The sequence below is a fragment of the Cupressus sempervirens genome, chromosome 2 (genome assembly GCF_028749045.1).
Source record: "Cupressus sempervirens isolate cs-2001-9-10 chromosome 2, ASM2874904v1, whole genome shotgun sequence".
In the NCBI taxonomy this organism is placed as follows: domain Eukaryota; kingdom Viridiplantae; phylum Streptophyta; class Pinopsida; order Cupressales; family Cupressaceae; genus Cupressus; species Cupressus sempervirens.
The window spans coordinates 688,831,494-688,846,055 of record NC_143119.1 but is presented as its reverse complement, the minus strand read 5'-3'; the positions used below and the strand labels follow the sequence as shown (position 1 = coordinate 688,846,055).

The 14,562-nt window shown below is 36.9% G+C and overlaps 1 pseudogene; it reads right to left on the bottom strand.

Annotated features, from left to right (window-relative positions):
* Positions 1-1,109: 1,109 nt before the first annotated feature.
* On the bottom strand, positions 1,110-9,672 carry LOC149575259 (glucan endo-1,3-beta-glucosidase 3 pseudogene; annotated as a pseudogene).
* Positions 9,673-14,562: the final 4,890 nt, after the last annotated feature.

The window sequence follows — 14,562 nt, the reverse complement described above, 5'->3', positions numbered from 1 at the left end:
GAGTATTCTAAGTTGAAACATGAATTATGAGTACCTAAAATTTTATTGGAAAATGCTATAAATAATTTCAAATATTAAAATTGGAAAATATAAAATAGACTAAAATGTTATAAATAATTTCAAATATTAAAATTGGAAAACATAAAATAGACTAAATTTAACCATTCAAGTTAGTGTTAGGATTTATAAAGATAAGTTTTGTTGTTGAGGATTGAATGAATCTTATTTAAATTTATTAGAGATAAAAAGTAATTTTTAAAATATTATTTATGCTATATTCTTATAAATCCATGTAACTGTCTTGTTAAACCAATGTAAAAAAATGCTAGTACATGTATTGTAGTACCAAGAAACCAGTAAAAGACTACTATATAGACTTTACTCACAATTACAAATTAAATTTTAAAAATATCTAAACAAGGCAATGATAGATGTTTTGAGCCATACTGAATATATTAAGTAAATGTTTTGTCCTATCCAAGACCTATCTCTTTTTTATAGAAATCACAACTCCTATAAGATCAACCACAAAGCTCTACATCCTTTAGTATATTATAAATCTAAATTTTTTTTTCTGTTTGGAATACTCAATCATCTATTATTATTATAAATAATTGATAAAAATATATTTTCCATTAGACAATGCAATCAACATTTAAGAATCTCAGAAATTTCTCATACTCATATAGACAAGTCTATGTTGCAGAGGAATAAGACCACATAAATATCCTTGTACATATGTAATATATGAATGTGCAAACCATCAACATTAAGCAATATTTTGAAATCAGATTATCTTTTTAGTAATAAAGCTTATAAAAGGCTCAATATATTTTACTATTAAGAAACTTATATTACAGTGTGTCACTTCTGAAAGCCAAAATAAATTTAAATTTCTAACTAAGAGCAGTGATTTGTCTTCAATATAGGTTCCATTCGGTATAAAAATGAAGAAGCCCTCGAAGCTTCTCTCTCAAGCATCAGCCAAACTTTATGGCTTTTGTTAGTGCTACGAAAATGGGGATCACTTTCACTTGTCAACTTTTGACAGTTGGTGCACCAATGGGTTTCTATTTCTATAATTTTGTTTGTTTTGGAAGAATCAAAATTTAAGAATCTGTGTTATTACTGAAATTTGGCTTACAGCTCTTGTAATTATCAATATCTTCTCGGAGTACTTGTTTCATATTTCTAAACTTTTCTATGTTCATAAGTTGCACTAACCTTGTTGCATTGTCCTCAAAAGAAGAGATGTTGTCGAGTATACCGCGACGTTGTCTCTCCAAGATAATAGCTTCATCAGCGGCCCCCACGTAGCCTACACTTGCATGCTACCCTTTTAACACATGAGTAGTCTAAGAATGATCAAAATGGTTCTAGATTTAGCATTATTTGCCAGTATTCATCATTGTGAATGCACATACGGGGAATGGTATTCCATAGTCGATTGACGACTAATGGTATATGAATTTGAGGTCAGTTAATAAATTAGCAAGTTGTTAATGTGAGAAATATATTAAAAATTAATTTAATACTCACAACCCTAACTTAAAAAAACTTTACTCGGCACTTGAAAAATGCTCGGCACATGAAGGTGCCGAGTGCCACTTTTGCTCGGCACTTGATGGTGCCGAGTGACAGGTTGCTCGGCACTTGAGGGTGCCGAGTGACAGGCAACTGGTGCCGAGTGAGCTCGGCACACAAAGGAAAATGTAGTAGATGCCGAGTTAGCTCGACACTCAAAGAAGACAATGGATGCCGAGTAAGGTCGGCTCCAACTAATAAAATTTATAACTTAGAAATAATCTAACATGAATACTTTCACAATTAAAATCAGAGAGCCAAGCTTTAATCTTTCAACCAAGTTTCTCAAATGCAATGAATAGAAGAGGAAGAACAATAGATTCAAGTATGCTTACATTCTTTTCTATTCAACTGAGATTTAAACTATTACAAAATTTGGGAGCATTCGGCTTCAACCAGAAAACCCTAAAATAACTCTAAATTGATAATACTTCAAACTTCAATAAACTTTTAAACTTGCAGCTCTAATGACTACATACAATGGTGCCTGGAGAAATCACTACTTCAACAGGATGAATCTAACAATGAAAAACTTACAGAATGAACAGGGGAAGCACGTGCAACTGCAAGCACAAATTTCTTTCCTTCTTCCTTCTCTGCTCAGCTCTGCAACTTCTCTCTAATCTACTTGATCTGCAAACTCTGCTGAATGAATGTAGAAACATTCCTTTTTGTCACATTCTTCCTTTCCCTCTCAACGTTCAAATTTCAAACTTACCTACCAAAAATAAATGCCTGTTGACCATGGATGCCTGTGGGAAGCAAACTGACAAGGTAGATGGGCATGGGGCTCGAGGACAACCTGCAGGCGTTTGACATTTAAATTTCCAACACTCCCCCTTTGTCTTGAACCAAACAAGCAAGGATCACAACTGATCCAAATCAACTACACCAAGACTCTCTCTTAAGTGTTCAAAAGTTTCAATGCCTAATGGCTTGGTGAAAATATCTGCTAGCTGCTGCTCTGACTTGCACAAAATTTCATCTTGATATCCCCATTCTCCACCAACTCCTTGATAAAGTGATATCTGATCTCAAAATGCTTGCTTCTCCCATGGAAGACTGGATTCTTGAACAATGCAATTGATGAGATGTTGTCACAATAAACTGTGGTTCCATCCTCTTGCTTTTCTTTCAAATCTATCAAGATCCTCCTTAACCAAATAGCTTGACATGCTACTGTATTTTTTGCTATGTATTTAGCCTCTGTTGTAGATTGAGCAACAATAGGTTGCTTCTTGGATGCCCATGAAATTGCACCCAATCCCATATGAAACATGTATCCGGAAGTGCTCTTCCTATAATCTATACTTCCAGCCCAATCACTATCTGTGTATCCCACCAACTTGAAATCATCATTTGCAGTATAGAAAATTCCAAATCCCTTGGTACCTTTCACATACCTTAGGATCCTTTTTCCTGCTTGCCAATGGGAATCCTTTGGGGTTTCCATAAATCTAAGAATCAGACTTACTGCATGCATTAGGTCTGGTTGAGTTGTAGTCAAATACATTAAACTTCCAACCATACTCTTGTATAATGTTGGATCTACTCTTTTGCTAGAGTCTTCCTTGCTCAACTTCAGACCTACTGCTATTGGTGTGGGGGCTGCCTTACTATTCTGCATTTTAAATCTCTCCAAGATCTTCCCTGCATATTTTTCTAGAGAGATGAATATGCCATCATGCATTTGTTTTACTTCTATGCCTAGAAAGTACTTCAAGAGACCTAGGTCTGTCATTTCAAATTCACTTTTCACGGCCTCTTTAAACTCACCAATTAGAGTCTTGTCATTACAAGTAAAAATCAAGTCATCAACATACAAGACAACAATCAATGCATTACCATCTATTGACTTGATGTAAAGAATGGGCTCACCATTGCTTTTTCTAAAGCCATTGCTCATCAAATATGAGTCAATCTTATTGTACCATGCCCGTGGAGCTTGCTTGAGCCCATAAAGAGCTCTCTTCAATGTATATGCTTTGTTCTCTTCACCTACAACTTCATAACCAAGCGGCTTCTCCACATACACTTCTTCTTTCAATACACCATTTAGGAAGGTGGACTTCACATCCATTTGAAATACCTTCCATTTGTGTTGAGCTGCAATTGCTATGACAGTACGCACGGTTTCTATTCTTGCAATAGGGGCATAGGTCTCATCATAATCTCTACCATATTGTTGTTTGTAGCCCTTGACTACCAGCCTTGCCTTATGCCTATGAATCTTGCCTTCAGCATTGCATTTGATCTTATAGACCCATTTCACTCCAATCACTTACTTCTTGGGAGGCAATTCTGTTAGCTCCCATGTCTCATTCCTTTCTATAGCATCTATTTCCTCATCCATGGCCTTACACTATTTCTTCTCCTTGATTGCTTCTTCAAAATATATTGGATCACTATGAGAAAATAATGCAAAATTAACACTCTCATCATAATCTTCATACCTTTCATCTTGGTATATCTCCCTAAGACTCTTGGTCTTTCTTGATAACAGGGAGGAGAGTGTGGGATCAGAATCTTCACTGCTGTTGCATTGTCGACCAGCTCAATTTTCACTGTTACTTGACACTGACACTCAGTCATGCCTTGAGGAGCTTGACAATGTCTGAATCTTCTTATCTTTTCTTTTATTTGCTCCTTCTTGCTATTCATCAGCATCTTCTTCACTCATAATTGGCACTTTACTTGAAGTTCTCGATGACTCATCAATTGAACCATACCAAGATTGATTTTCAAGAAATTTCACATCTCTTGAAAGAGTCATCTTGTTGTTCAATGGGTCATACAATATGTATGCCTTAGATTTTGGGCTGTACCCTATGAAAATACATTTCACACCTTTTTCATCAAATTTCTACCTTTGCTCTTTAGGCACATGTGCATATGCAACACATCCAAACACCCTTAGGTGTTCAACTGTCCATCTTCTTCGTGACCATGTTTCCATTAAAATTCTGTCACAGACTACCTTTGTAGGACACCTATTAATTAGGTAAACTGCTGTTACCATAGCCTCTCCCCAAAATTTAGTTGGGAGACCTTTCTCTTTCATCATGCTCCTTGCCATTTCAACAATGGTCCTATTCTTTCTTTCAGCCACTCCATTCTACTGTGGTGTATAGCTGGATGTGACCTCTTTCTTCATGCCATGTTTCCTGCAAAAATTTACAAAAGAATTGGAGGTATACTCCCCTCCTCTATCTGATCTTAGGACCTTGATATAATGTCCACATTCTCTTCCAATCTAGGCTTTAAATTCTACAAATTTATCAAATGCTTCAAATTTATTCTTTAAGAAATACACCCATGTCCTACGACTGAAATCATCAATGAATGTCATGAAATAAGTACTCCCCCCAATGGAAGTAACTTGCATAGGATCGACTAGGTCAGTATGCACTAACTCTAATGGATATCTAGCCCTCTTAGAATTTCCAGAATTAAAGGGAAGCCTATGTTGCTCACCAAAAATACAAGCCTCACACTTGTCACAAGAATTTCCTACATGTGGCAAACCATCTACCATTCTTTTATTTGACAATAAATTTAAACCAGCATAGCCGAGATGACCATACCTGAGATGCCACAACCGTGAAGGGTCTTCAATCACACTCCTTGGATCTGATTGTGTGTGAGTTGTAGCACAAACTTGAGATGAGAAACATGTCTCTATCCTCAAGGGAAACATTTTTTTTTTGTCATTTGAACTGCTACAAGTAATTTCTTGCTTCCATCTTTTTCATGAATGACACACCTGTCATTTTCCATCACCACTTTGTATCCGTTTTGAATGACCTGACCAATGCTCATCAAATTGTGCTTAATACCAGGGGCGAAATACTTATTTTTTATTTCCTTCTTCTCACCTTTCTTAGTGCAGACCATAATAGATCCTTTGCGCACAACTAGTAGGGTTCCATTGTTACCCATCTTAATTTTTGATTTGAAACTCTTGTCAATGAATGAAAACAAGGTTTCATTGCCACTCATGTGGTTGCTACATCCACTATCGAGGTACAAAACCTCAAAGCTTCCTTCTTCACCAACATTACACATGATCAAGGCAGTTTTTTGACTTCCCATATTCATGTCAGCCACATTTGCTTGTCCTGGCTGATCTTTTTGCTTCTTCCAACATTCATTTTCATAATGCCCATATTTATGACAGTAGTAGCATTCTACATTACTCTTATTTGAGTTGTAATTTTTCTTACCTCCTCTTGAAGTATTTTGTGAGCTACTTGCTCCATCTGCTCTTCTTGAGCTTTCTGTTGCAGCATTTCTTTGTCTTCCATTTCTTTAGCCTCTACCTCTTGAGTTTCTACCTGAGCCATTTTTTCCTCTGCCCCTTCCTCTTGGATTTGTTTGAGCTTTGAATGCTTGCTCTTGGGAAGATGAAGAAGTAGATCTGTTGATCCTATGCTCATGGGTTTGAAGTGTACCCATCAACTCATCCATTGTCAAAATAGTGAGGTCTTTTGCCTCTTCTATGGTCATGACCAAATTGTCATATTTATGAGGTAAACTCGTCAATATCTTTTCCACTATCCTCTTCTCTTGATAGTCTTCTCCATTTGACTTCATTTGGTTAATCACATTGGAGGTTCTTGAACTGAAGTCTGCAACTGATTCATTTTCCTTCATCTGAAGGTTCTCAAACTCCCTCCTTATGTTCTATAGCTTTACTATACCAACTTTATTAGTTCACTTGAAGTTCGTCTCAAGGATATCCCATGCTTCTTTTGCATAATTTGCTACTGCAATCTTTAGAAATACTATTTCTGTCATTGCTGCTTCAATAAGACTTAATGCCTTTGCATATTTCCTCCTTGACTCCTTCAAATGAGTCTTCTGTGCATTTGTGAGGGCAACATACTAAGTTGGATCAGTCACATCATTGAATCCATTAACTACAAACTCTCACAAATCATTTGCAACCATTATGGTATTCATCTTCTTTGCTCATGTATCATAATTTTGCCCATTAAATGATGGTGGGTGCTGCCATATCTTTCCTGCATCTCCTACCATGTCAAATATCCCAAGAAAAAAATGCCCTAACTCACTGTGGATGTGGGGCCTCAAAGCTCTGATACCATGTAAGAAATATATTAAAAATTAATTTAATACTCACAACCCTAACTCAAAAAAACTTTACTCGGCACTTGAAAAATGCTCGGCACATGAAGGTGTCGAGTGCCAATTTTGCTCGGCACTTGATGGTGCCGAGTGACAGGTTGCTTGGCACTTGAGGGCGCCGAGTGACAAGCAATAGGTGCCGAGTGAGCTGGGCACACAAAGAAAAATGCAGTAGATGCCAAGTTAGCTTGGCACTCAAAGAAGACAATGGATGCTGAATAAGGTCAGCTCCAACTAATAAAATTTATAACTTAGAAACAATCTAACGTGAATGCTTTCACAATTAAAATTAGAGAACCGAGCTTTAACCTTTCAACCAAGTTTCTCAAATGCAATGAATAGAAGAGGAAGAACAATAGATTCAAGTATGCCTACTTTCTTTTCTATTTAACTGAGATTTAAACTATTACAAAATCTGGTTGCATTCGGCTTCAACAAGAAAACCCTAAAATAACCCTAAATTGATAATACTTCAAACTTCAATAAACTTTTAAACTTGCAGCTCTAATGGCTGCATACAATGGTGCCTGGAGAAATCACTACTTCAACAGGATGAATCTACAAATGACAAACTTACAAAATGAACAGGGGAAGCATGTGCAACTGCAGGCACAAACTTCTTTCCTTCTTCCTTCTCTGCTCAGCTCTGCAACTTCTCTCTGATCTGCTTGATCTGCAAACTCTACTGAATGAATGTAGAAACATTTCTTTTTGTCACATTCTTCCTTTCCCTCTCAACGTTCAAATTTCAAACTTACCTACCAAAAATAAATGCCTGTCGAGCATGGATGCATGCGGGAAGCAAACTGACAAGGTAGATGGGCATGGGGCTCGAGGACAACCTGTAGGTGTTTGACATTTAAATTTCCAACAGTTTACTTGGCATGGAGTTTGAGTTGGCATAACAATGCTTCTGCTGCTCAGAAAAGATGAAAGTGAAATCAACTTTTCAATTGATTGATTTATCTTAGGTGTTGATTCATATGCAGATTGATTTTGTGTTGCTTTGGTTGTAAATAACTTCAAATTTGAGGGACAAATAATCTTTATTTTGAGTAAGATTGTGACTTGAAATATTGATTCTATCAACACCTTATATATGTCACTTTCCATGGCAGCATGGAGCTTAGTTGAGCCACTGGGAGCTTTTTTTTATGTCCGAGTTGACCCATCAGAACTATAGCTCATTCCTCTGTTGGGTAATTACCGCAATAAGACAACAATTATTCAGTTTATTTCAGCTCTGGTTGCAAGTGAAACACTACTTCTGTTATGAAAACTATTGTCTGAGAAAATCTGATTCCTTTATTAATCAATTTAATGCAACTCTTATGAATGTAGTCAAAGTACAAAATGGTATATACCTTTCTACACTCATGCATGCAATCTATTTTAAAGTGTTCTCTCAAGATATGTCGTCTCATGGAATACATTTTACAGGATTGCACAAAGTGGGTTCAGGTTTATTGACATCATTCCAGAACATTTGCCAACATCCTTCACCCCTATTCTAAAATGGAGCCTCTCAACATAGTATCGACTCAAACAAAGCAAAAACAAGGCCTCTAAATGATTTCAACAAGATGGCTCAAAGAATTGTACTTGCAGTCTTGTTATCAAGGTGTACAAATCATGTTCAATGAAGAACTCTAGAACGATAAAAAGTTAGATTGTAAACATCTATCATTATTTATGGTATTCATAAAATGATAAATTTTGATAATAAAAAATTTATAAGTCAAATGATGGTATTGTTATTAAGATTCAATTGCATATATTTCATGATCAAATTATTACTTATTAGAAGGAATGATAAACTTAACACTTATAGAATCTGGGTGATTTCACATAACTGACAGATTGGATTAGACTTTCTAGAGAGGTCACCCATGATAGTATTTCAAAAAAGCCTATAAAGATTATTGAAGTGAATAAACATCAATAATCTACTCAAGACTCACTGCAATAGACTGCTCTAATATTTCATAGTTTGTTGTGTTGTAAGAACGCTATCACTTGAAAATATACAATGGATGGATGTGTGATAAGAAAAGAAGTAGAAAAGAAATTTGAGTGAGAGAGAAAGAAAGTTACTTGGATCCATTGTAGTTATTGTAGCCATTCCTTTGAAGTCACAAGATCCAAATGCCCTATCCATTTTCTGGCAGTAGGCATCAAATGCATAAGAAGCGTGGTCGAAACAGTATTAGGATCATAGCAAGGCTGATCCTAGTTGATAGCCGTGCAATCAGCTTGGCCTTGACCACATGCCCAATCCAATGCAACTTGAAGAAGCTTTGAGTCCACCCCATCCATGGCTATGGAGTAGATCCAATTACTAGTATCATTGGCAAGCACCGCACCTGTTTGATGCATGGTATAAACTGGGGAGAAATTCTCAGGATCGAACATCCCCCAGTTTTTCTCTGAGGTGGCACTAGGTTTCTCATCTTTATTGAAGAGTTTGATAGGGATGCCAGGATGCCTGAGAGTTCCAGTGTTGTTGAGGACATGGCAGACAAGATTGTTGTTGTAAGTGTTTGCATTGTCAACGGTGGTAGTAGGTTCATTAGGGTCACCCCTGGAGGGCCATCCAGTCTCCCCCACAACCAAGGGAATGTTGACAAAGTTCAAGTCAACCAATGCAAAGAAGGAAGAATCCACCATGGTGTCAAAGAAATTGGTGTAGTGAAGTGTAGTGTTGGAGTCCACCGCCCCCTTGTTAGGAGGCAAGGGTCTAAACAGGGCATAGTCCAAACCCTCAACTCCATTCCCTTCCATGTAAATGTAATAGGGGTAAACATTAATCATCAAGTAGGAGTCTGTTCACCTGAGGAAATCCAACATGGGTACTAAGACAGATTTCCAGGTAGCATTGAAGAATGCCTGAGATTCTGTAAAGCAGTGCTGGAGACAACTAACAACAAACGTGTAAGACATGCCTTTCATTGAGTGTCTGGATGTTGTGAGTTAGGAGCATTTGCCAGAACTGAAGATGAATGATCAGAAACAAACATTTTGATGGCAAAGTTCCCGTTTGGAAGCTACAACGTGAGGAAATTCCAATGGGCTCTTGCCCAAGTGAAATCCTATCGGCAATAAAAATTATAAATATTATCAGTTGCCATCCCACATCTCCATTCGATCAACAAGAATAAATGTATAAAGTTTGGAGTCTCTAATTAATATGAAGATCGGGAAGGGTCTCCATTTGGCTTTGCCAAAGATTCACTATAGACGGCGGGCCATTGCTATTGAGTTGGAGGAAAATGACAGGCTTGGTAGCAGTAGGAAATGTTGCTTACAATATATAATTAAATGTAACACAAAATAAACATTAAAGTTAATCAAGATGTAATAATCAATATTCAATATAATTAAAACATAATTTTTATTTTAAAAAATCTATTATTTTGTAAGAAGGAAAAAAAGTAACAAATAAAGTTGATGTGTTATAGTTTTATTAGAATTATTTTAATTTTTTTTTACGTTCAAATCTTAATTGTAATTTTCTATCAGAATCTCTGTTGGGATATGAAGTCCAACAGTCACGACTATTCCTTCTCCCTCTTGACTCTTCGTATTCGTAGAATTCTATATAATGACTGTGTGCAGCCCATGTAATATATTGATTAATTAATACAAGTAATTCCTGAGTGTGGACATAGGCAAGTTTTGCCGAACCATGATAAATTTGTGTTATTTTGTATTTCATCTTCTTTGATTCAATTTCTTTGCTTGTTATTATATTTACAATTGGTATTAGAGCTGAGGTTAGGTTGAGCAAAGATGGAAGAAAATGAGATCGATTCTATCATCGATAAATTTCTTGGTGATTTAGAAAGACATGTTGTGTATCTGAAAGTTGTAAAAAAATGCCATGTACACTGATGGGATAGCTGGAAAAATGAGGAGGATTCACCTAAAGAAAAGGAAGATTAGGATGAAGAAGAAGAGGATGGTAGACTTATTCCTTTCTCTAGTATCGAAGCAGCTATGAGATATACTCTCAACAAGAAGAGATGGCCTTGTGGGATGAGTTACAAACTTATTGTCCCCACGACGGAAGTGACTTCGTTGAAGAACAAAGAAGGTTCAGTGAATGTGTCTACTATGGAGTTTTCCTCCCCAGTTGAGGGGGGTGAAATTTGCAAACAAGGAGCAAGGAATGAAGAATTGGTAGCAGATGAAGATGAACTTGACAAAGATGTAATTGAAGCATGTGATGCCAAGATTTGGGCATATGAAAAAGAGGCTACCTCATCAAGTTCGGTTATCAGTCTGTAATCCAAAAAATCAAATGTTAGAGCTATGTCCTCGCTAATCAAGAAATTTGAGAATCCTTCAGCCAAAAGCCATTCCCTAGAAAAGAAGTGTCAGAGAAAGCCTCAAGATAAAGAGGTGATTAAACAATCATTTAAGAAATCAAATGACATAAATAATGTTATTAGTTTTGAAAGTGAAATGAGGAACGATGATGAGTTGTCTAGCAGTAGCACTGTGGAGGCCTTAGAGATGGTGAATTATTCTCCATCATACCAGAATAAAATTGAGGTGTTTGGGCTTCCAACATATTCTTCTCTTGACAAAGAGAGGGAAAAGTTTGTGAAAAGGGTTCGAAGGGCCAAGGGCCAGATCAAGGTTTTTCTGAGTCACATGGGGATGTCAACTCTTGTAAGGCAAGCCACGGTGATCAAGTTTTTTTGCTTGACTGTCATCACACCTTTAATCATGCACCCCCATATATTGGTTCTATTCTAAGACAGCCAACTGGGAGCACAAATTTGACTCCTTCGGCAGGTCCTAATTCCCAACACACTTTACCTATTACTAACAAGGAAGTGACAATTGAGATGACTAGTTTTGAAAGAGGTTATGTCTCAGTTTTTCCTGAAGAGAATCCAGAGAATTTATGGGCAGTTAAGGAAGAAGCTCTATTGGATGATAGTAGTAAGAAATATAGGAGTTGCATTAATGCAGTTGAAGGAGTAGTAATGAAACCCCAAGTGGTGGTATGCGTGAAAGTGAATATGCAGGATGACTCCTGGTGTGTGAGGGAATATTTTCTTTAGCCTGGTTTGTGTTGGAATATTAAATGCAGATGGTTGTTTCTCCCTAGAACCAAATGCCCACCTACCACTTGACGACCAGCAGAACAGATAGAAACATAAATGTGATGGGTGAAGTTTTTTCAAATTCTGAAAAGATGAGGAAAATTGGAATATGACAAAAGGAATATTATTCATTCATTCAGTAGAGTTTGCAGATCAAGTAGATCAGAGAGAAGTTGTAGAGCTGAGTAGAGAAGGAAGAAGGAAAGAAGTTTGTGCCTGCAGTTGCACGTGTTTCCCCTCCTCACTCAGTAAGTTTGTTGTTCTTTGGATTTGTCCTGTTGAAGCAGTGATTTCTCCAGGCACCATTGTATACAGCCATTAGAGTTGTAGGTTTAAAATTTTATTGAAGTTTGAAGTATTATTAGTTTAGGGTTATTTTAGGGTTTTCTGGTTGAAGTCGAATGCTCCCAGATTTTGTAATAGTTTAATGAAAGATTGAATAGAAAGAAAGCAGCATACTTAATCTATTGTTCTTCATCTTCTATTCATTGCATTTGAAAAGTTTGGTTAAAAGGTTAAAGCTTTGGCTTTCAAGTTTTAATGGTGAAAGCATTCACGTTAAAATATTTCCTAAGTTATAATTTTTAAGTTTGAAAAAGAAAACTCGACATCCATTGGTGTCGAGTATTTCCTCTGTGTGTTCTGAGCTCTTCTTGTGCTGAGCATTTTTTTTTCAAGTGTCGAGCTCCTCATTGTGCCGAGCTCACTTGGCACCTATTGCCTGTCACTCGACATCTATTGGTGCTGAGAAAATTTCCACTTGGCACATTCACGTGCCGAGCAAAACTGGCACTCGGCAATTGTGAGTGCTGAGTAAAATTTTTAGGTTTAGAGTTGAGTTGTGAGTTAAATTTAATTTGTATTTCTCACATGGTATTAGAGCTTTGAGGCCCCACATCCATAGTGAGTTAGGGCATTTGTTTTTCTTGGGATATTTGACATGGCAACAGATGCAAGAAAGATATGGCAGCAGCCACCATTCTTTAATGGGAAAAATTATGATACATGGGCAAAGAAGATGAAGACCATAATGGTTGCAAATGATTTGTGGGAGTTTTTGGTCAATAGATTCAATGATGTAATAGACCCAACTCAGTATGCTACTCTAACAAATGCACAGAAGACTCATTTGAAAGAGTCAAGGAGGAAAGATGCAAAGGCATTAAGTCTTATTGAAGTAGCAATGACAGAGACAATTTTTCCAAAGATTGCAGCAGCAAATTATGCAAAGAAAGCTTGGGATAGCCTTGAGACGAACTTCAAGAGGACTGATAAAGTTTCTACTATAAAGCTACAGAACATAAGGAGGGAGTTTGAGAACCTTCAAATGAAAGAAAATGAATCAGTTGCAAACTTTAGTTCAAGGACCTCCAATGTGATTAACCAACTGATGTCAAATGGAGAAGACTCTCAAGAGCAGAGGATAGTGGAAAAGATATTGAAGAGTTTACCTCATAAATATGACAATTTGGTCATAACCATAGAAGAGGAAAAAACCTCATTGTTTTGACAATGGATGAGTTCATGGGTTCTCTTCAAACACATCAGCATAGGATCAATAGATCTACATCTTCTTCTTCTCAAGAGAAAGCATTCAAGGCTCAGACAAATACAAGAGGAAGGGCGAGAGGAAGAAATGGGTCAGGCAGAAACTTCAGAGGTAGAGGCCGAGGTAATGGAGGACAAAGAAATGCTGCAGCAGAAAGCTCAGGAAGAGCAGATGGAGCAAGTAGCTCTCAAAATACTTCAAGAGGAGGTAAGAAAAAATACAACTCAAATAAGAGTAATGTAGAATGCTACCACTATCATAAATATGGGCATTATGCAAATGAATGTTGGAAGAAGAAAAATGATCAGTCAGGACAAGCAAATGTGTCTGATGTCAACATGGGAAGTGGACCCAATGTTGTTGCCTTCAACATGTGTAATGTTGGTGAAAAAGAAAGCCCTGAGGTTTGGTACCTCGAAAGTGGATGTAGCAACCACATGAGTGGCAATGAAACCTTGTTTTCATTCATTGACAAGAGTTTCAAATCAAAAATTAAGATGGGTAACAATGGAACCCTACCAATTGTGGGCAAAGGATCTATTATGGTCCGCACCAAGAAAGGTGAGAAAAGGAAAATATGAAATGTGTATTTTGCCCCTGGTATGAAGCATAATTTGATGAGCATCGGTAAGCTCATTCAAAATGGATACAAAGTGTTGATGGAGAATGACACATGTGTCATTCATGAAAAGGATGGGAGCAAGAACTTACTTGTAGCAATTCAAATGACAAAGAATGGAATGTTTTCTTTGAGGATAGAGACATGTTTCTCATCTCAAGTTTGTGTTGCACCTCACACACAATCAGCTCTAAGGAGTGTCATTGAAGACCCTTCATGGTTGTGGCATCTCAGGTATGGTCATCTCGGCTATGTTGGTTTAAATTTGTTGTTAGATAAAAGAATGGTAGAAGGTTTGTCACGTATAGGAAATTCATGTGACAATTGTGAGGCTTGTATTTTGGGTAAGCAACATAGGCTTCCCTTTAATTCTAAAAATACTAGGAGGGCTAGATATCCATTAGAATTAGTGCATATTGACCTAGTTGGTCCTATGCAAGTTACTTCCATTGGGGGGAGTACTTATTTCATGACCTTTATTGATGATTTTAGTTGTAGGACATGGGTATATTTCTTAAAGAATAAATCCAAAGCATTTGATAAATTTG